The 20,740-nt window shown below is 36.1% G+C and overlaps 1 protein-coding gene across 12 annotated transcripts in view; it reads right to left on the bottom strand.

Annotated features, from left to right (window-relative positions):
* Nucleotides 1-20,740, bottom strand: part of DLGAP1 (DLG associated protein 1) — a 419,363-nt gene that overhangs the window by 270,122 nt on the left and 128,501 nt on the right. For 3 of the 12 annotated variants that reach the window (XM_080581951.1, XM_080581953.1, XM_080581949.1), the window contains 2 exons: nt 9,970-10,078; nt 7,223-7,269 (listed from right to left, as the gene is read on the bottom strand). The exons of 7 other annotated variants lie outside the window; for them this stretch is intronic. The gene's annotated coding sequence lies outside the window, so the exon portion shown is untranslated. Of the gene's footprint in view, nt 1-7,222; nt 7,270-9,969; nt 10,079-11,827; nt 11,939-15,305; nt 19,622-20,740 lie in introns of all 12 variants that reach the window. 2 more of the 12 variants (XM_080581948.1, XM_080581954.1) reach the window with 2 other exon arrangements.

Below are 20,740 nucleotides of genomic sequence, written 5' to 3'. Positions count from 1 at the left end.
TTTGTTCATTTGTGGTCTGAACTGTTGAGTTGTAACATTGGCTTCTATCCGGTAGATCACAGTAAAAGACATTAGATAAGAAATGCTTTCATTCCAGGCTAGTGAATACAAGGTACCAGAGCAATACAATGAATGCTTAAGTGCTCCAGCACTTGCATAGCTGCTTGTTGTAGCAGCCACTTGTTATAGAAACATCAAGTATACATATATGTTTACTTTCAGTAAACACTTTTTTTTGGGTGTGTTTTAGACTCCTAATCATACCATGACTGTCTTGGTATTTAGCAGCTGACTGTCCTGCAGAATCTTTCACTGAATGATAGCTTTCACTTACACCTCCTAGCACTCAAAGCTTCTTACATTATAGATACATGACTTGGTACATTATAGACATGGTTTGAGTGACAAGACTGACCATCCATAAAACCTAGCCTGTGATTTGCAGAGAAGTCTTCAGATTGGAGAAACCTTCATCTAAACTGACAGACTTCTCCAATTGTTTCTCTTATCTGAAAGTTAAAAACAAAGTGATTGGTCAAGTGTAAAGATTTGAAGGAACTAAAGCGTATTGTAAAAGTCCAAACCACTATGTTAAATGCCGAATTTTATTAATACCTTGTGAATTGCATTTCTGGCCTAAAGTTATTGAACTACTTCACTCAGTATTGATGGATGTTGTGACAGCTTTATAAATGAATAAGTTTTCCTAAAGAGAGAATATGATATTTGTTCTTTTAAAATAATGTTAGGAAGAAAACTTTGAGAAAAAAAAAACAAAAAACCTTTGATTTTCCATGCAACTACAATGAGTACTTTTCTTTTTCCCAAGAAACAAATATAATTTGATGTTTTTTTGGTTTCCTAGCATTTTTCTGATTAGCCTGTAGCACGAACGTTGTGAACTTGATTTTGCATTTGCAACCAGGATGACTCACAACTAAAGATTTTTCAGGCAATCCTCATCTAAGACATAGTATCATGACATCACTGAATATGATTTGCATTCATTGCAGTTTACTATTATATATATACATATATATATATAAAAGCTATTACAATTGCAGAAAACCTGATAAAACTGAATTTCACCAAATGACATCAGCATGCTTTGCTGAAATTTTGATTTTTTTTTTTTTTTCACAATTACAGTAATAAAAATTAGACTTGCTACTTGGTTGAACATTTTTTTGGCATTCTGGAAATGCATTTTTTCCAGTTTAGGTTCCTGAATACAAGATGAAGGACCTAGTCAAACCATGAAACTGGTGTTTAAAGGCCTGACTAGAACATGCATACTGTTTACTGAAGTCAAAGAGGAGTCTTACTGCACAGAATTACCATTGTACAGTATCTTACTTGAATCCAAGTCTCAATAAGTATGGTATGCTAAGGTTGGCCAAACCAACAAAAAATATTCAATAACTCATGTGATTTACCAAATCTGATTGCAACAATAAAACATCCTTTCCTTCACAGAATCACAGAATCATCTAGGTTGGAAGAGACCTCCAAAATCATGTAGTCCAACCTCTGACCTAACACTACCAAGTCCTCCACTAAACTGTATCACTAAGCTCTACATCTAAACGTCTTTTAAAGACCTCCAGGGATGGTGACTCAACCACTTCCCTGAGCAGCCCATTCCAATGCCTAACAACCCTTTCAGTAAAGAAGTTCTTCCTAATATCCAATCTAAACCTCCCCTGGCACAACTTTAGCCCATTCCCCCTTGTCCTATCACCTGGCATGTGGGAGAACAGACCAATCCTCACCTCGCTACAGCCTCCTTTAAGGTATTTATAGAGTACGATAAGGTCACCCCTGAGCCTCCTCTTTTCCAGGCTAAACAACCCCAGTTCCCTCAGCCGCTCCTTGTGAGACGTGTTCTCCAGACCCCTCACCAGCTTCGTTGCCCTTCTCTGGACTCGATCGAGTACCTTGATGTGAAACTTCCTTTCTATAGAATCCCACTCTCCACATTTAAGTCCCAAAAACACAATTTTATTTTTATCACGGAAGTAGATCAAGCAAAATTCTCAGAAAAGGTGTTCTGTAGCAATTTCTCTATTAGATCTGACTGGCAGTCAATATACCCTAGTGCCACACCTGCAACAGAGTTCAAAGCAAGGGAAGTCAAAGAAGATCCAAATCAGAGAACTGCTACCACGTAACCTTCAATAGAAGGGCTGATCTACGTCAAGCTATCCCATCTATACAAGTAGTTATGTCTTCTACCTCATTTGGTCACTACCAAAATTAAACCCTCCTTCTCTGCAGTTACATTTCTTCCCCAATACTTACTTTCATTTTGAAAGAAAAAAAAAAAAAGAAACAGCTGACATATTTCAACTTGGGATGGTCTGAAACCTACTAAATACCCCTTGGTATCTCAAGACCATTCAAGTTAGAACACAGATATCCTCGTAGATAAAGGACTTGGAATGTAAAGTATTGAACTGGTGTCGTATCTGTTTTCAAACCAAATCATGAATGTGTCACTGAATACAGAGATGAACTGAAGTGCTATAATTGGCAAATTTCATCTGCAATACTGAAGTGGAAGCTATTAAGACAGTAATCAACAGCTGAAGGAATGATTTAAAATGACAAGGAGGATGGTATTTTTTGATTGTTGCTGTTGCAGATGATGTTGCTTATATCTTCACAAGTTGCTCAGCACAGCAAGCAAATGTGCTCTCTTTGCAACAAAGTTGACAGACATATACTCTGCAGTTACCAGTCTCTCTCTGATTCAAAAAGGAAAGTATGAGAACTTCTGTTGTGCACCTATCCAGACTTGGATCACTGCCATGCTTATTAATGGTATACAAGTGTATCAAGAAGATTAAAAGAGTTTTCTTATGAAATAAATCATGTTATAAAATATAGGAGAAAATATCACATGTAATATATCAATACACATCCTTTAAGAAAAAGCAAACCAAACATATATTATGCAAACTAGCATTTGATGGTGGTGGTGATTTTTTTTTCTGAAGTACTGAAATATTAACAGATTTTCTTTCTTTTTTTTTAACAATACATTTAAAAGCTGATTCTCTGAAGTTTAATGTTCATTGCAGGGCCCTCAAGTCCTCGTTATCCAAGAGAGCACCTGTACAACCTGTATTTATCAAAATCACAGCTATTTTGATGCTACAAAGTATTCCTTTTCACTCTATTTTATCCATCCTTTTATTATTTTAAGTTAGTCACATTCTTGTATATGGATTCACAATACCCTGAACTTGAAATCTGCATATTTGGAAAAACCACATTGCAGCTTTTTGTGTACAAAACCATGTAGATAGCAGTAGTACTATGGTAGCCTACTGAAATAGGACTGTGCAGTTTTTCTCATTTTTTTTTTAGTCTTGGGTTAGGAAGATCTCAGGACTCAAGTGAAATTTGTATCCCATCTTCAGCAGAGGGAACATATTTCAGCAACCAAGGATAGTTGATAATTTTGCTATTAGCCTCAAATAATTTTGATATAAGCCTTTTCTTAGCAGCTTATATTTTCACAATTTGCAAATAAGTTACGAAGTATAATTCAACAATGAATCATTTTATTTGAGTACAAATAGACCCATATGAGGAGGTGAGAAGTTCTAATCTTTCTAACAAAAGAGTTACTAATTCATTCTATCTTTCTTTAACTATCCAGAGAGCTATACAGAACAGAACTGGTTGGTGTGTGTATATATTGATAAGTACATATTTATATTTGCCATGTGAAGCAGAAATGATGTTAGGGCTGGGTTTGAGGATGGGGGATTGAATTGCATTTCTTTAAAGATTCTTTTAACAATTGAATTTCTTTAATAATACTCCATATTTTTTTTTAAATTAATTATTTATTTTTCCTAATGCCTAAAACAGTAGAACTTTTGGTTGGACTTAGCATGTTTTGCAGCAACCTCTGCATTAAATGGCAGCACCACAGGAACATTAGTAGTCTGTTTTGGCAGGAATACATGAATGAAACAAACCCCCAATTCACAGTACAGATATATGAGGGAAGAAATCTACCTAAGTCAGGGGAGAATGTTTTTGAAGCAGGAAATGCTTTAATACCAGGTGCAAGTGATCTCCCTCAACAGAGCTTGCTACTGCAAGACTAAAGAATAGATAAGAAATGGAATTCAGTCAGGGCTGAGTCAGATTGGTAGGAATATTTTTTACATATTTCAGTTTAATTTTATTTTGCATGGCCAAAGGATTGCTCTTGGTAGGTTAGATTTTTTTTATTTTTTATTTTTTTTTGTAGAGATAATGATATATGTGTGTTTCTGATCGAAATAAATTTCACTTAAAAAGGTAAAGAAAAAATATTTTGTTATGTAAAATCAGTACTTCAGAGTCTATTTTTCAAAATATTTTTTCAGCATTTCTTAGGTAGTTCTGAGACAGAATATCTTCCTTCAACTTTTTAAGCTCCATGGAATGTAATGAATGCCCAACATGAACAGAGGATGGTTTAGAAGAAAGTGTTTTTGCCACTGAGAAGATAGTATGGAACTTTATAATGTTAATTTCACTCTCAGAATAGATCATGGTATAAGAGAAGTATGTTTTTAGCCAGACTATCATCGCATCAGAGAGCCAAGAGGCCAGGCTTTCAGAAGTCTGGAAGGCACATGAAAGTCCAGTAGGATAAGAAGTTCAGAGTTACCAAAAAGAGAAGTGTTTATGTTCCACCTGATTACAGATGAGATTGCTGTTAGAGCGTTGTTCTCTTTGAATGCCTAAAAAAAATCTTGTCATCTCTCCTCCACATTTTCTTAGTAGCTTAAAAAATAAATAAATTACCAGATTACACATCTCATTATATGTTACCTCGCTAGGAACAAAAGTAAGTTCTTCTTTCCCAAGGAAAAGGGGATAGAACCTTAATCTTTCTTACTATTGGTATAGTACCTTGCCTGGCTGTATAGGTTTGCAAAAATTGTTGTAGTTCAGATGATCTATTCTCAACAAATATTAACAAGTAACTACCATCTCATTCCTAGTGATACTTATCCCAGAAGAATGCTAAAACATTGACATGGAAAATCTTGAATGACTTTACTTTCTCTTGATTTGTATCACAATATCAGATGTTTAAAGTGCTTTATGCTGACCATCACTCTCTTTCAGGAACAATACAATCACTACTTCAACTGCCACGAATCCCAGCTACCATCTCCTTCTCTCTTTCAAATTGAAGAGTGAATCTGTTTTGCCTTTTAAAGCAAAAATGACTATTGACAGAGCACTCTCCCATATTGTTATCTGACAAAAGCTGGATGAGTAGGTTTTTCAATTTCTAGAGGAAGATACAGCTGAAAAGACTCATAAAGTGCATATCCAAGTGGAACAGTAATTGCCCAAAGCAAGGTAGAGAGCTGTTTTGAGTACTGCAACTGCCCATGGATGCCATTTGCTCTCACATATAAATATTCCATGTCTCTCTCACACACACACAAAGAAATCTAAATCCATTTCATAGAGTATCCCCTCACATTGTTTTACCAGATTATAGACACTTTTGTTTAAACGTCAATTATTGTTGCAGATAAAGATAAATAACTTTCAGTCCCTGAGACAGTAAGATTTGTGCAATGTCACTGAACTCTTTTTAGAGACTCTAAGAGTAGTGATGATGGGTGATGAAACAGCAACAGAAAGATAACTGGCTTAAACTAGAACTGGTAGAAAGTGTGGAAATAAGTAGGGAACATGATACTAGGAATTCATTCAAGTAATCAAAGGAAAAAAAAACCACAACATTTTAGCTCAGGAGATAAGGGCCTTGCTTATAGTTTCATTTATCAACAGAAAATAATCTCTGTTCAGGGTAAGCTAGTGCAGTCAGAAATTTTTAAGCACCAAACTTCTAAAACTTGTGAGAAACTTGTTATTGTTTTTGTCTAGATTGCAATCAGTGCTACAGACTGCAGTGCAACCTATGTATTTTTAAGCTTCTTTGGATGCAACAAGCAGTTCAGTCATGGTAACACATGATACAGCAAGATATACTCTCCTCTGAGTTCCATGTTGATAAAATCTATTTATGCTTTTTTTCTCCACCCCTCCCCCCTCCCCCCCGCTTTTTTTCCCCCAACTCCCCCCAGGAAAGCAATGTATTACAGGAATTGTAGAATGGTTTGGGTTGGACAGGATATTTAAGATCACCTACTTCCAGCCCCCCTGCCATGTTCAGGGATGTCACCCACTAGACCAGGTTGCTCAAAACCCCATCCAGCCTGGCCTCCAACACATCCAGGGATGGAGCATCCACAGCTTCTCTGGGTGACCTGTGCCTCACCACCCTCATAGTAAAGAATTTCTTCCTAATGTCTAATCTAAACCTACCCTCTTTTAGTTTAAAACCATTGCCCTATTGCTACAGCCCCTGACAAAGACTACCTCCCTATCTTTCCTGTTAGACCCCCTTTGGGTGCATGAATGCTGCTGTAAGTTCTCCCCAGAGCCTTCTCTTCTCCAAGCTGAACAACCCCAGCTCTCTCAGCCTGTCTTCATAGGAGAGCTGTTCCAGCCCCTTGATCATTTTTGTGGCCCTTCTCTGGACTTGTTCTAATACGTCCATATCTTTCTTGTGCCAGGGGCCCCAGAGCTGAACGCAGTGCTCCAGGTGGGGTCTCATGAGAGCAGAGAAGAACGGGAGAATCACCTACCTTGACTTGCTGGCCACAAATGTAAAGATAAAAGAAGAGTTTAAGGTGTTTTCATCCTTACCAATTACCAGATGACTCCCCAAGTATGAGCAGTCAGACTGCTGTAGCAGTCTGTAGCAATGAGGGTGCAACTACTGGAATTACTGTAGCAATCACAGCTGTAGCAATGAGAGAAAAGAGGTTTCCCACCAGCAGCTTCCCCTCAGCTGCTTTTGAGTCTCTTTCTGTTAAGACTCAACAGCATCTGCAAAACACTTTTAACCCTACCATACCACAATAATACAATTTAGCTTGAATTCCTCCTCCTTGTTTCTTTGTTGTTAACTTTCTTCTTCTGCTGGTTCTTTTATTTTTTAAACCAGACATTCTTGATAGAAAAAAGTTGGGGAACAGTCAGACTTTTAGGCAAGCTTCATATGCATATTGGACTCGATTTTACTAAGTATCATCCAAACTACATGCTCTTCTATATGATAAGGAAATTGTTATATCAGAAAAAGTATTAGCTACTGAAAGTGTAAGATAAAACAAGAAGAACTTACAGATAACACGGTTTCTCATCTCAGGTCTTCTTTCAGATATGGAATCTCTGAAATAAAAATACTGAATTTCATTGCTGCTAACAGTCTTTTGGAAGGCTCCTTTGAAATTCTATATTTTTTTTTATTGTGTTAAACAGCTATAATGTTTCATAAAGACTGAAGATACTTACAGTCTACCAAAGTAAAAATGTGTAATTTATCTTTTATGAACAGGATAGTTCGCGGTCTCATAACTATTTTTAACACTTAAATTCTCTGGCACTTTGGGTGGAAAACAATAAGCTTAATTCAACTCAAGTTATCTTTCTGTGACAAAGTAAAAAATGTCTCTTCCATGCCTGTTTTACATGTATTAAAGTCCAGACTCAGTCCTTTTAAAATAAAAGTGCTTACATATTAATGCTTCAAAATTTATATTAAATATATAATTATATTAAAAATGTATTTATGAATCTTAAAATCTCATCATATTTGAAAAGTCATGGCAGTAAGATGAAGTCCCCAGTGACCAGAAAAAGGGAAACATCACTCCAATTTTTATAAAGGGTAGAGAAGAGGATCCGGGGAACTACAGGCCGGTGAGCCTCACATCTGTGACTGGGAAGATCATGGAACGGATCCTCCTGGAAGCAATGTCAAGGCACATGCAAGACAAGGAGGTGATCCAAAATAGCCAGCACAGCTTCACCAAGGGCAAATTGTGCCTGACCAATTTGGTAGCCTTTTGTGATGGAGTGACTGCATCAAGTTGACAAGGGAAGACCAACCAATGTCATCTAACAGGACTTCTGCAAGGCATTTGACATGGTTCCACATGATATTCTGGTCTCCAAATTGGAGAGATATGGATTTGATGGGTGGACCGTTCAGTGGATGAGGAATTGACTGAAGGCTGCACCCAGAGAGTGGTGGTCAATGGCTCCATGTCCAGACTGAGACCAGTCATGTGTGATGTCCATCTGGGGTCTGTTCTGGGACTGGTGTTGTTTGATATCTTTGTCAATGACATAGACAACGGGATCAAGTGCATCCTCAGCAAGTTTGCAGATGACACCAAGCTAAGTGTTGCAGTTGATATACTACTCATATAGAAGGAAAGTATGCCATCCAAAGAGACCTGGACAACCTACAAAAGTGGGCCCCTGTGAACATAATGAGGTTCAGCAAGGCCAAGTGCAAGTTGCTGCACCTCTGTCAAGGCAATCCCACATGTGAGTATAGACTGGGAGAAGAACTCACTGCAGAGGAAGACTTGGGGGTTATGGAGGACAAGAAGCTTGGCATGAGCCGGCAGTGTGCACTTGCAGTCCAGAAGGCCAATTGTTTCCTGGGCTGCATCAACAGAAGAGTGGCCAGCAGGTGGATGGAAGTGACTGTCCCCCTCTGCTCTGCTCTTGTGAGGCCCCACTTGGAGTGCTGCATCCAGGTCTGGGGCTCCCAGCATAAGAAAGAGGTTGATCTGTTCGAATAGGTCCAGAGCAGGGCCATGAAGATGATCAGAGGGCTGGAAAACCTATCCTATGAAGACAGGCTGAGAGAGCCGATGAAGACAGGCTGAGAGAGCTTGGGATGTTCAGCCTGGAAAAGACCCTGGGGAGACCACATTGCAGCTTTTCAATACCTAAGGGATCGTATAAAAAAGATGGAGAGCAACCGTTTGCTGAGGCAGAAAATTACAGGACAAGGAGAAATGGTTTTAAACTAAAAGAGTGGAGGTTTAGAGTAGATGTTAGGAGGAAAATCTTCACTCAAAGGGTGGTGAGGCACTGGCACAGGTTGCCCAGAGAAGTTGTGGATGCCCCATCCCTGGAGGTTTTCAAGGGCAGGCTGGATGGGGCTTTTGGCAACCTGATCTAGTGGAAGGTGTCCCTGTCCATGGCGGGGGTTGGAACTAGATGGTCTTTAAGGTCTCTTCCAACCCAAACTGTTCTATGATTCTATGAACATTACAGATTAATGTTTGCATGTGCTGCTTATGTTGAAATATACATCTGAAACAAATCAGGAAAGGGCACATGTTTAAACATATTATGATTTCATAAACAGTTTTTTTTTTTGATATATTTCATAACAATTGTATTCTCTCGAATGAAATTAGTAAAGTTGTCTTTTTTGACTATTTTGAGATTCTTATTTACTCCTGAATTGTTATCCACTCAAGAAATGGATATTGCTTTCTCGTAAACTGTCCTCTACATTAAAATAATTGCTTAAGCATCATTTAAAATGTACTGTTGTTATTGCAGATTATGGTCCACAGCTGAATATGTATAAAAACCAAATTATTTTCATAAAACTCCTCCCCCCAAACTGTCATAAATTCATATTTTCATATGTCATTGTTGAATTGCCTGTATGTGAAAAAAAAACAAAACAAAACAACAAAATAAAACAAATCCAAACATGATACAACCATCACTGAAAATGCAGACATTTTAAACTTCATTTTAAATGAACCAATTGAACTGAATAGTCATTTACACTCAGTGTAGGTACTTTAGGGAAATATTCCCTAAAACGTAAATGGAAGGAGGTCTTACATCTTACATTGGTAACATGAGTCTGAGGTTATAAAGACTCTGACAAGACCGTAACATCTATAGTTTTAGAAGAGAAAGAAAAGGTTCCTAAATTCCCTGTTCCATAATGGATACTGGGGATATGAATCTAAATAGGCCTCTGCAATAGATTATCACAGATGGCACATTTAATCAGTTTTGATGCAGTTTCTTACTTTTGGCACTTACTTTGGTTCTAAGAGATTTGTCCTTGAAAGTGCGAACAAACTCTGGGGTTCTGGATGGAACAAAGATTCCTCTAAACCCAGGAAGCATATCCTTCCACAGGCTATCTTGTCTGGAGACAGAATGGAAAAAAAAATGTGCATCATCAAGACTGTAAATTCTAATCTGTCCTATTTTAAAGCTTTATAAGCGCAGTAATTTAAAGGACTGTTGCTTATAGCAACAAGTATTAGATAGTACAGAAGGAAAAGGAAAAACTTTGCTGCAAACCCATTATTGTGCTCAGCAAATTTCCATCTCCAAGAGCAGGATGAGATTTGATAAAGGGAGGAGAAAAGGGCAGACATGAATGTTGCAGTAATGAGGAGTACACTTTTCAGTGTTTAAATAACCTAAGTCACCCTTGGGAGACCTTTTATAATTTTTTAAACATGGGCACTTATCTCAAGCATGTCTTGAGTCTATGAAACAATAAGGTATCATTTACTTAAACGGACAGCAACTGAACTTGCTATCAACTAATTAGCTCTCCAAGTTTTCCTTTTAGTTAGAGATAAATAATTCCAAGAATAAAGTAACAAGTATTACCAATGAAAATAAAAAAGTTGCAACAAAAGGTCAGCCCTTCAGTGAAACAACAGCAAGCTGAATGGCTATGATTGTGTCTGGTGCATGTTTGCCTAGCAGAAAACAATACAACATATGGTAGGTGCATAATCATACCTAAGAAAACCTGAACTTTCAGAAATGGCACAGATACATTTTCCTTTGGTCCATTGTGGTACCTATAATTTCTTTTACTTACCACAGAAATTACCTGGACAAAGTGTACTCATATAATTTTTTTGACACAACAGCAATATCAAAGGATCACAGTGCCCCAGTTCTTCACCTGCCTCTAAGGGAACTGAAATTACACTCTGCCTTTCACCAGCAGTAATTTTTGCTGCAATGACAAGGAAACTATTTTTTTTTGTCTTGACATTTTTTTTTTGTTTTGAATTTTTTTTTTTAATGAAGACTGAATTTTTTATTACAATCGTTATCACTGTTGTATGTATGACTTTGCTCCATGCAGTAAACATGTACAGTAGTGCTCAATGTTGATTCTTATGCAATAAAATCCAAACAGGTAATTGCTACTGATTCCCTCTCCCACCACAACCATCAGTCATCAAACTGGATACACGCTTTAATGAGCTATATTAGGCTCCTTCTGTCTTGACTATCACCATCGGCCTTGCTCACACCTAAAACACAGGATAATTGAGCTTGCTTAAACATGGGACATTAAAACTCAGTCTGCATGCATGAAGGTGCATGTATTGTAGTCCCCTCATTGCAGCATTGTCTTAGACATTATGGTGAAAACGGAATCCCTTGTTTTGCACACAAAAGCACAGAAAAACAAATCTGTTTTGTAAATAGCTCAATTTTTACATAAATTTAGAGTAGAAGCCATTGTTGACAAGTTTTAACCATGAAATCAGTGTAATGTTTCATATTGGAAACCCACACAGCTTACAGAATATAGACTTTTAGACTATTATTCTGGCATTTATGAAAGGTGAAATTTTGCATGTTTTCAGGAAGGCAGATGACTACTTTGGAAGCATTACAAAGATGAAAAATGATTGCATTCACTTTGAAATACTTTGGGAGATGTAAGGAGAAAGAAATATAAAGCAAAGGGCACTGCCTTGGTGCTGTGCCTGGAACATGATGTTGCATGCAACATCAACTTTTAAAGGTTCCATGAGAATTTTACTGACCTGTAAGAATAGAAGTAGTGGATGCAAAGATAAAACAAAGTATTGTGGAATAGGAAACACAGCTTTTGCATCAAGAAGTCATGCTTTACCATGCAGTGTGTGTTCTTTGAAGGGGTCTTTGACCACATGGATAAGGAAGATCCATCCATCCACTCTACTGAATTTCTACTCAGATTTCCAAAATTATTCTGAAAATGTTCCTCATGACAGAAGAAAACAGTAGGATAAAATGGAAGATCCTTGAACAGATATAATATTTGTTAAAAAAAAAAAACAAACACAAAAACACAAAGAAACAAAAACAACAAACAAAAAAACAAGATAAGGAAAGTTTTCAGATTGGAAAGAATTCATCTGTGAAATCAAAGACTTTTCCAGGTATGATTCTCTTAAACTTCTCCATAAATCTGTAAAAAGAGGTGTGTAATGAACTTACCTAAACTTTGCTAATGATACTGAGTTTCTCTGGGTAATAAATATGAGGGCAAGCTGCAGAAAGATCTTACCAGATTGAGCAGTAGTAAAACTATAGAAGAAATTCAGTGTGTATTCATAAAAAGTAACACAAGTGGGTAAAAAAAAAAAAAACACAAAACCAACTAAATTTACTGATGAAAAGATGGCCTCTGAGCTAACTATAACCACTTAACTACAACTTGGAGCTATTACATCACAGACCTTTCCAGGAAAATGTCCACTAAGTGACCAAAAATATTAAGAATTATCAGGAACAAATTGAAGATCAAGACAGAACATCATTAGGTCACTAAAAATAAATGGCCCACCTGAATCTAGTACACTGCATGTAGCTTTGCTTTGCCATATCAGAATGGTATGGTCAGAACTAGAAAAGAGCAGTGAAGGTGATCAGTATTCTGGAAAGGTTTCTAAAGAAGAAAATATTACATAGGCTGGCATTTGTCAATCTAGAAAACTGACTCTTGAAGGGGACTATGACAGATGCCTTTGAAATGATGGCATGGAGTGTGTGAAAACGGATCAGTTCTTCATGTTCTGATACAGACTGAGAGGGCCATCAAATGAAGCTGTCTGAGTACATGTTGTGAAGGAAGAGAAGGAGGTGGTTCTTCATGTAAAATCTTATTAAAATGTGGACATCCTTACCATCCTGTGCACGTTACAGTTTACATGGTTCAAACAGAAAAATGAAGATATGCATAGGTGAAAACTCAGCATTTCATAGACTCCCACTTCTGTCAAATGCAGTCTTTGTCCAGGGAGCCAGTCTAAATCAAATGGTTAGAAGCTGAGGGAATATTATGGAAAGCTTCATTGTGAACTTTCTACATTTTTACATGCTTTCCTAGGCTTCCATTTTGGGTCATTGTTGGAGACAGGATATTGATATAGGTGCACTTGGTCTGAGTAATTTTCATGAAAAGAGAATTAAAGATTTGATACAAGCCAATGGCAAGCCTGAATTTGATACACACTGTCAATTATATGTAGCCATATACCTTTTCAGAACTTACTATTATTAGTCCAACACTTGCTGGACTGCTTAGGCAGAACATTTTCAAAAACTTTGGACAGAATTTTGAAGGGTGCCAAGGTACCTAGCTGGCTAAACCATTCCATCTGCAGGATATCTGAAATGCAGATCTGACCTGCAAATATTTATATCCTTCTTTATGTCTTTTGCGAAATCCAAAGAGATCTTTCGTAATTTGTTAGATGCATCCAGTCTATAAAATAGATTTCTCTCCTTATGGCATTAACAATGAGGATTATTCTTGAATTTTCTGAAACACTGATTGCAATTTCTTCCCAGCCTGGGGATGAGCTTATCACAGGCAGTCAGAAACTGATAAAATAACAGTGATGTCCCTTATGCATGATAGAATATCTTCCCAAGAATGCCTTTAGCCTTGAGCAAAAATATATCACAGATTCAATATATTGTTTTTCCAAGACCAGTAGAACACTGTAGGGTTCTACCAACATACATCATCTCATTAAGGACTGAATTTAAATAATGGCCATGTATCTTCCATGACAAACGAAGGATGTTTTTATTATGGACAATGTTACCAAAAATCTGGGACTGGAATAACCAAAAATAAAACACAAAACGAAACAGAACAGAACTCTTCTCTTCCTGTTTATCTATCTTAGTTTTAAACTTTTTTTGCTGGAACTCCAAGGTTTCAATTATATTTTCATACTGCCTTACTTGACTCACCAAATTTTGATGTGTAAGTTGGGAAGTTAGTTTCCACAGGCTCTCTCTGCAGTCAGCAGAGAAAAGCAGGCAAGTGGTTCAGATCAAGAGCGCAACCTTAGTATTTGAACAATTTCCTAGTATCCAGGCTCTGAAATGAAGACTAAAGAAGTCTTCATTTGAAAGATTCCATCCTATGATTTAGGATACTCCCCCACATTCAGTGCTACTGATGGGAACACTGCTCACCAGCACCTTTGGGCCACATAAATGTGTCATCATAACCACCAGACACAATGCTACATCCTGCTTTACAGACTAGACTGGGAAGTCCCATCAGACACAGGTGCTTGATGGTCTTTCCGTCACAGTTTTCACTTGGCACAGGACCCTCAAAGAGGAAATGAAAACAACAGCAACAACAAAACAAAAACAAAAACACACCACAAGCTTTCATTTAGAATAGTTAGCTGTTTTCTGTAGGAAGAAGAAACTCAGCTTCAATTTATTCATTCTAAGTCGTTTTCACTGGTGTAAGAGCCTTTTGTTAGCTGACTGAATCATGGCTCGAAAAGAAAATTCAATGTGAATTTTCTGTAGAGAATCTTTATCATTTGTTTCCCTCAGCAAGATTCTATCTTATTCTATAGGTCAGCAACTACAAAATAATTGTTTTCTATCCATTCATTTAGAATTTTGGATGGCACTCTTATTGTGATAGGATGCACATTTTTCAGTATGAATAGAGGGTTTTGTTAACATTTTTATAAAATAATTCTGAAACCAGCTGCTCCATAAATAATATCAAATCATCTTCACTATCTGAAAGAACAAGTAATCTAATATTAGTCTTGTGGCTTCATCACTGAGAATTTTATTCACATTTGAAAGACTATGAGCAGTTTCAGATAAAAAGTCTATTTCTAAACCTACTCTTTTACAGTGTTTCCAGCTTCAAAGATTTGGTGTACACTACATCTGTCCAAGTTTCCACATTTGATAAATGTATTCTTGCAAAATCCATTTACCATTCAAAGCTGTTATGGTAAAATGTGCACATTGAAATGTTCTGCTAATCAATTTCATAAATAAATTACTGAAATGGCTCTTTATAATAAAGACTTCAATCACAAGAGAAATATCTAAATGACCACAGGAAAAAAAATTGTTTTATTGTTGTTTTACCCTTACTCTACAAGATGATGTCCTTCTGTATGTTTCGGCTAGATATTGTTTCTCTCATCACTCTTCAATCTGTTATAGGCCAAAGTCTAGGTAAAACATCTGAACAAATGACCAAATTTTCACTAGTATTCAGAAGTGATGAATATCACAGTGAAGTTACTTCATGATATAGATTCAAGAAAAGCATTGCACTTACTCACGTGCTGTGACATAACATTTGCCTGTCAGGAAAGACAAAAAAATATTATTTTTTTTTCACTATTTGTTTAATGAAATACTTTCCAGACTATTACTAAGCTCTTTGTTAAGAACTATAACCTTTTCCCTGAGATCAATGACATCGTTTTAATGTAGAACACCTTATTAAGTTGTTTTGTTTTTCTTACTCTTGACAATGAAATCCATGATAGCAGTGTCTCAAGTATAGACAACTTCAAGATATAAAATATTACTGCAATTATCATTTTAAAAAAAAATATCTGTAAATGTGCCAAGAACCACAATCATAGTTCTTGGTCTGAAGAAAATGGGGTATAAATCCGTCATGCTGCAATGGGTATCTTAAACAAAAAATGATTAAGTGAGAGAATGTACATCAACAACAATTGGGTCACAAAGTTACCTTGGAGAACTCTATGTCAGTCTTGATGTTTTGGACAGTTATTTCCATTTCTCTCTCTCTCTTCTCTTTTTTCTTACAGTTATGAAAGAGGAAACAAGCAACAGTTTATAATAATTGCTTTACAGAATGTTTGGGAGTGGCGATATGGAAGAATCCCTGCAACCTCTGTGACTATGTTTTGGTTAGAAGCAGATAAAAAAAAAAAGGAGATATTTAGGTCAAAAATGCATTAAGCAAGATATTGAGGCTTGAAATGATAGAAAAGAGGACAGCCTAAAGATGTACAAAATGACCACTTCATTTGTTATCATTCTCTCTCTCTTACAGTAGCTTTCTTTTTTAATTGGGCTTTCTACTGGGCTTTGAAATGTTTACTCTTGTATTTGTGCAAAGCGCAGGTCCATCCTCAATTAATGACCATTAAGTATCATAGTAACAACATACTACATACTACAGAGTAATTTAGCTGATCTGTCACAGTAAAAGCTGTCCTGAAACTCCTTACAGAATGGCTGTCTGCAATATATGAGTTGCACAACACACATTTACAACAGCTCTAGAGAATTCGTAGAAAGTGTGAGGAAGAAATACAAGACTACCTTTTTATTTTTATTTTTATTATTATTATTATTATTATTATTTTTATTTTTATTTTCTCCTGTACTATAAATAGCAGTAACATGAAACATTTTCTGTAAAGCCATTTGGCAGCTGTATTACTGTACTTCAAACCTGTGCTACCATACTCAAAACTGTACTTTCATTTATACATAATTGCTTGCTGTTACCTTGTTTCCTTCTCAATGTCTTCTCTTAACCAAATTTATCTCTAAAGCTAGATGACTCAGCTACTTCACTGAAAAAACTGTCCCTGCTGTGCCATCTTGTCTTGTAAAAATAAACTATGACAATAAATAATTATTTTTAATATAAAGCTTCTTGAAGTAGGAGATTTCTTACTGGACTAATATTTTCCTCTCTTTTAGCATGAAGCTATGTGATGCTTCTTACAACCCCCCTCTCGTCACCTCCAAATTTCTGTCTTTCAAATTACATTGAGAATTTCCCTGTGGTTGCTAACAAGGTTGATCACAAGCCAGAACCTTATTCTTTGCATGCAGGAATGCGGATTAGTTCAGTCTGCCTACACTGGCAAGCACTGGTCAGGGCTTTCACATAATCTCCTGTGACGTGAATGAAGAAATATATTAAATAAGCTGTGAAGCATGATTGAATCACTACAGTTGAATGATCAAATGGCAGCACGGAACTGCCACAGAAGCTCAAGCCCCTAATGAGACATTGTAGTTTTACTGAATCAGTTACTTTGGCTTTCAGGTCTCTCCCTCTCTCTCTCTCTCTCTCTCTCTCTCTAATTTATTATTAATAATAATAATTATTATTTTTAGCACAGTTAATAAGCAGGCACTGATCTCAGCTGAAGAGATTAAAAAATACACTTTTTTGTTTTGTTTGTTTGTTGTCCTTTTCATAAAATTAAATGTTTTTACAATAGTTACTAACAGTTCACATTAGAACATATTTCAAACCGCATAAGAAAACTGTATAATTTTCTTTTAGTCTACTGGGGTAACTGCTTGCAAAGCCATTTTAAAATTTCACATTGCCACAGAACAAACAATAATCTGTTGCTTAATATTAGCATAGAGTTTAAGTACTTGAACGTGCTTCTAGACAAAGAACTCAAGATACTAAAACAAATTCCATTTAATTCCAAATGCTGAAGTTTTGCATAAGGGTATAACAGTAGCTAAATGATCAACCCAAACTTCCAAAGTAAATGTATGAGTGCTGAAATGTTGAGAATCTGGTCTAATATCTCTTGATAAATCATTGGGTAGTGAAGCCTTTACCTCAAAATCTTGCTACGCAAAATGGAAGTAACTCACAAGCTTTAATCCCTTTTAAAAATAATGGCTAACATATTTACAATCATCATGGAGATGTAGCCTAAAGGATCAAATTTCATTTGATGTAAGCAATTTTTCTCCCAGATATTGTTTTTATTTATTTATTTATTCATTCTTTTCTCCCATCTCCATATTATTATAAATACATTTGCAAGCTCTTCACTGCATTATTTCAAGTTGGTGTACTCAGTCAGTAAATAAATCTCTCCCTTATGGAATTTCTTCTGAACATTAGTTAAAATATAATAATAATAAAAAAAGTGTTTCTCATCTAGGAACATCAGATATGCAGACATACTATAATGTATTTAATGCTCATGACATGGAAAGAACATTTAAAAGACATTTTTAAAGATATATCTTTGATTTTTCCTCGAAGAGCCAGTAACTAGGAAAACTTCATGCTTTAGAACATCTGATTTTAAATGATCCAATAAACCTCTTTCACCATTAGATAGGCCAGAATTTTGGTTACACTGAGCTAAACCTTAAATATGTAATGAAACTCAGTTCAATTTGGAACAGTGAAGATATATACTACAACACAGAAGTCTGAATGGTAAGTCTTCAAATCTGAAGGTCTTTAAATGTGATCATGTTATTAGCTGTGCAATGTCACAGGAATCTGACAGGGACTAGACTGGTTCAAGAAGACCAGTCTGAAGATAAATTTGTATCATCAGATCCCAGCTTCTGTTGCAAATGGGCATGACAGGTCCTATCTACTTTGCTGCTGATTGAGAGCTCATGAACTCTGCTAAATTTAATTTCTATTCCCATTTGACAACAGCCAGGAAACCACCCTGTCAGACAGCTTTTAACAGCCATTACCTTCTGCCTTTCTAAAAGTCATTCGAGATTTTAATTTATTTTCCATAGCTATTTCAGGAAACGTTCAGGATAGAATACACTGAGCAGAAAAAAACCACCCCTGAATTCCATACGAAAGTTTAGTGGTATAGGAAAAGGGAATTGGTGCTAACAAAGGAAATCAGTTGTACCCCCATGTTTTTGCAGGAGATGACTCAGAGAGGAAATTAGGAAGTAAATTTCTAGCAGGACTGAGCCCCAGATTTGACCTTTTTTGGGTTCCTGGTTACATTTGTTATTATTACCAGAAGTGGTGCCTCCATCTAGCCTGAATACCTGGGAGGTTTTCCTCCCATGGAAAGCATGACATGCCAGGCAGGGTCACTCTTAGGTCTCACAGCAGAGTGTAGGGACACAGCGGGGTTACCTTCATGTATCCAAGAAATGCAGTAGCATTTCTAAAGCTTCTTACTTTTAAGCCACCACAGCCACCTTCAATTTTCAGTGTTTGTTCCTCAGTATGAATAGTTTTTGCTCAGCTTTTCCTTAGGCAATAGACTGTTACTGAATACAAGCCAAATGGTGCAGTATTTTTAATTCAGTCGGTTTATGTAAACAACAGAGATAATGTAAAATGAAGGATCTTTAGAATACATGAATACCACTTAGAGCACTATGTTACTTCAAGACCTCTCCGAGTTTATCTCCAGAATAAACTTTTTAAGTACGATGTCATAAACCTGAATGCTCTCAGTGCTTTCTCTCTCAATCTCTGCTTGTTTCAAATGAAGCTTTATACAAGTGCAGATACTAATGCCCAATATTATTCCCTGCCTACCTCTGAGATGTTATTGACCATGGTAGTATATGCAAAGAAACCCATAAAAACATGATAATAACATTTACCAAAGAGACAAAAAGAAAGCAAATTAATGTTTAGGATTTTATCACAAATACATTTAAAAAGATTCATTAAAAAAAAAAGAAACAAAACTTACGCAGATTTAATACCTTTTAAAAGAGGAAATCTATTTAGTTGTTAAGCCAGAAGAATGGAACTAACACGATCTGGGTTAATAGCTCATTTCTGTGAAGATCTAATTTTACATGACTGTATAAATTACTTCTCATCTTTCTGCTCCATTTTTGCCCTCTATAAAATGGGATGACAATCACCTTTTGAAAACAAAAAACAAACAAACAAACAAACAAAAAACCACAAAAAAAAACACACAAAAAAAACAAACCCACAAACAACCATACCACCACCACCAAAAAATAAAAATAAAAAATTCTCAAAATGTAGAATTATTGAGCCATAACTCTTACAAGATGAAAAAAGCATGCATGGCCTTAAAATAAAAAATATTACTTTACAAGATGTTCTTCAACTCTTTTATTTCTTTTTGAACAGGAATGTGAGAATGCTCTCCTACACTATAACCTTGAGAATCTTATAAGAAGAGACCTTGCCAATGTGCACATTATTATTATTATGATTAATCTAAACATATTTATATTCTTGGAATTTATCAGGGCAAAGAAATTAGCAGCTTTGTAACATAAGCGTATTTACATAAAAGAATAAAATCTTTATGGATCAGACTTGTAGTTTTGCTCAGTTTGTGGATTCCACAATAGAAATTGGTATAGAGCATACTAAGATATAAATGTAGACTCAGGTGAACAGCTCAGACTGTTTATATTGGTGATGTGAGTTAACTGCAACTTCACAGTAACAACAACAGTAACACATGAATGTCTGCAGAATAATAGTAATCACAAATGGTGGGTGCTAACTGCATAGCTATTTTCCATTAATTTTGCAGCATACTTATGTCATCATTTAAGGTAGCTCCTATAGCTGTTTTTGCTGAAAAGTACACTTAGAGCTACCTGCAGTATTTTCTTTTTTCCTTATTCTGCACTTTGTGAAGTTTTATGTTCTTGAACAAAGTTGCTACTTAATTCTATTTCTTTATCTTCCTTTTAATTTGTAATAGTGTCCAGAGCTCTCGATTGCAGATGGCATTAACACAGCTGTTATACACACACAGAGTCTCAATTTTGGTATCTAAGTGTCAACAACTTCTTTTGAACTCTCAAGAAATACACGAACAATCCTGTTTTCCAAATAAGAAGGAAGGCCAAATGACTCAACTCTGAGTCCTACCGTGACTTATAATAAGGGAATTTCTGGCTTAGCCTGTCAAGCAGACTGACTTGTAACTCTCAATTTTCTGAATGATTTTCACTATTCTTTCCCCCACTT

This window comes from Anser brachyrhynchus (genome assembly GCF_964034855.1).
Source record: "Anser brachyrhynchus genome assembly, chromosome: 2".
Lineage (NCBI taxonomy): Eukaryota > Metazoa > Chordata > Aves > Anseriformes > Anatidae > Anser > Anser brachyrhynchus.
This window is presented reverse-complemented; position numbering and strand designations above follow the sequence as displayed.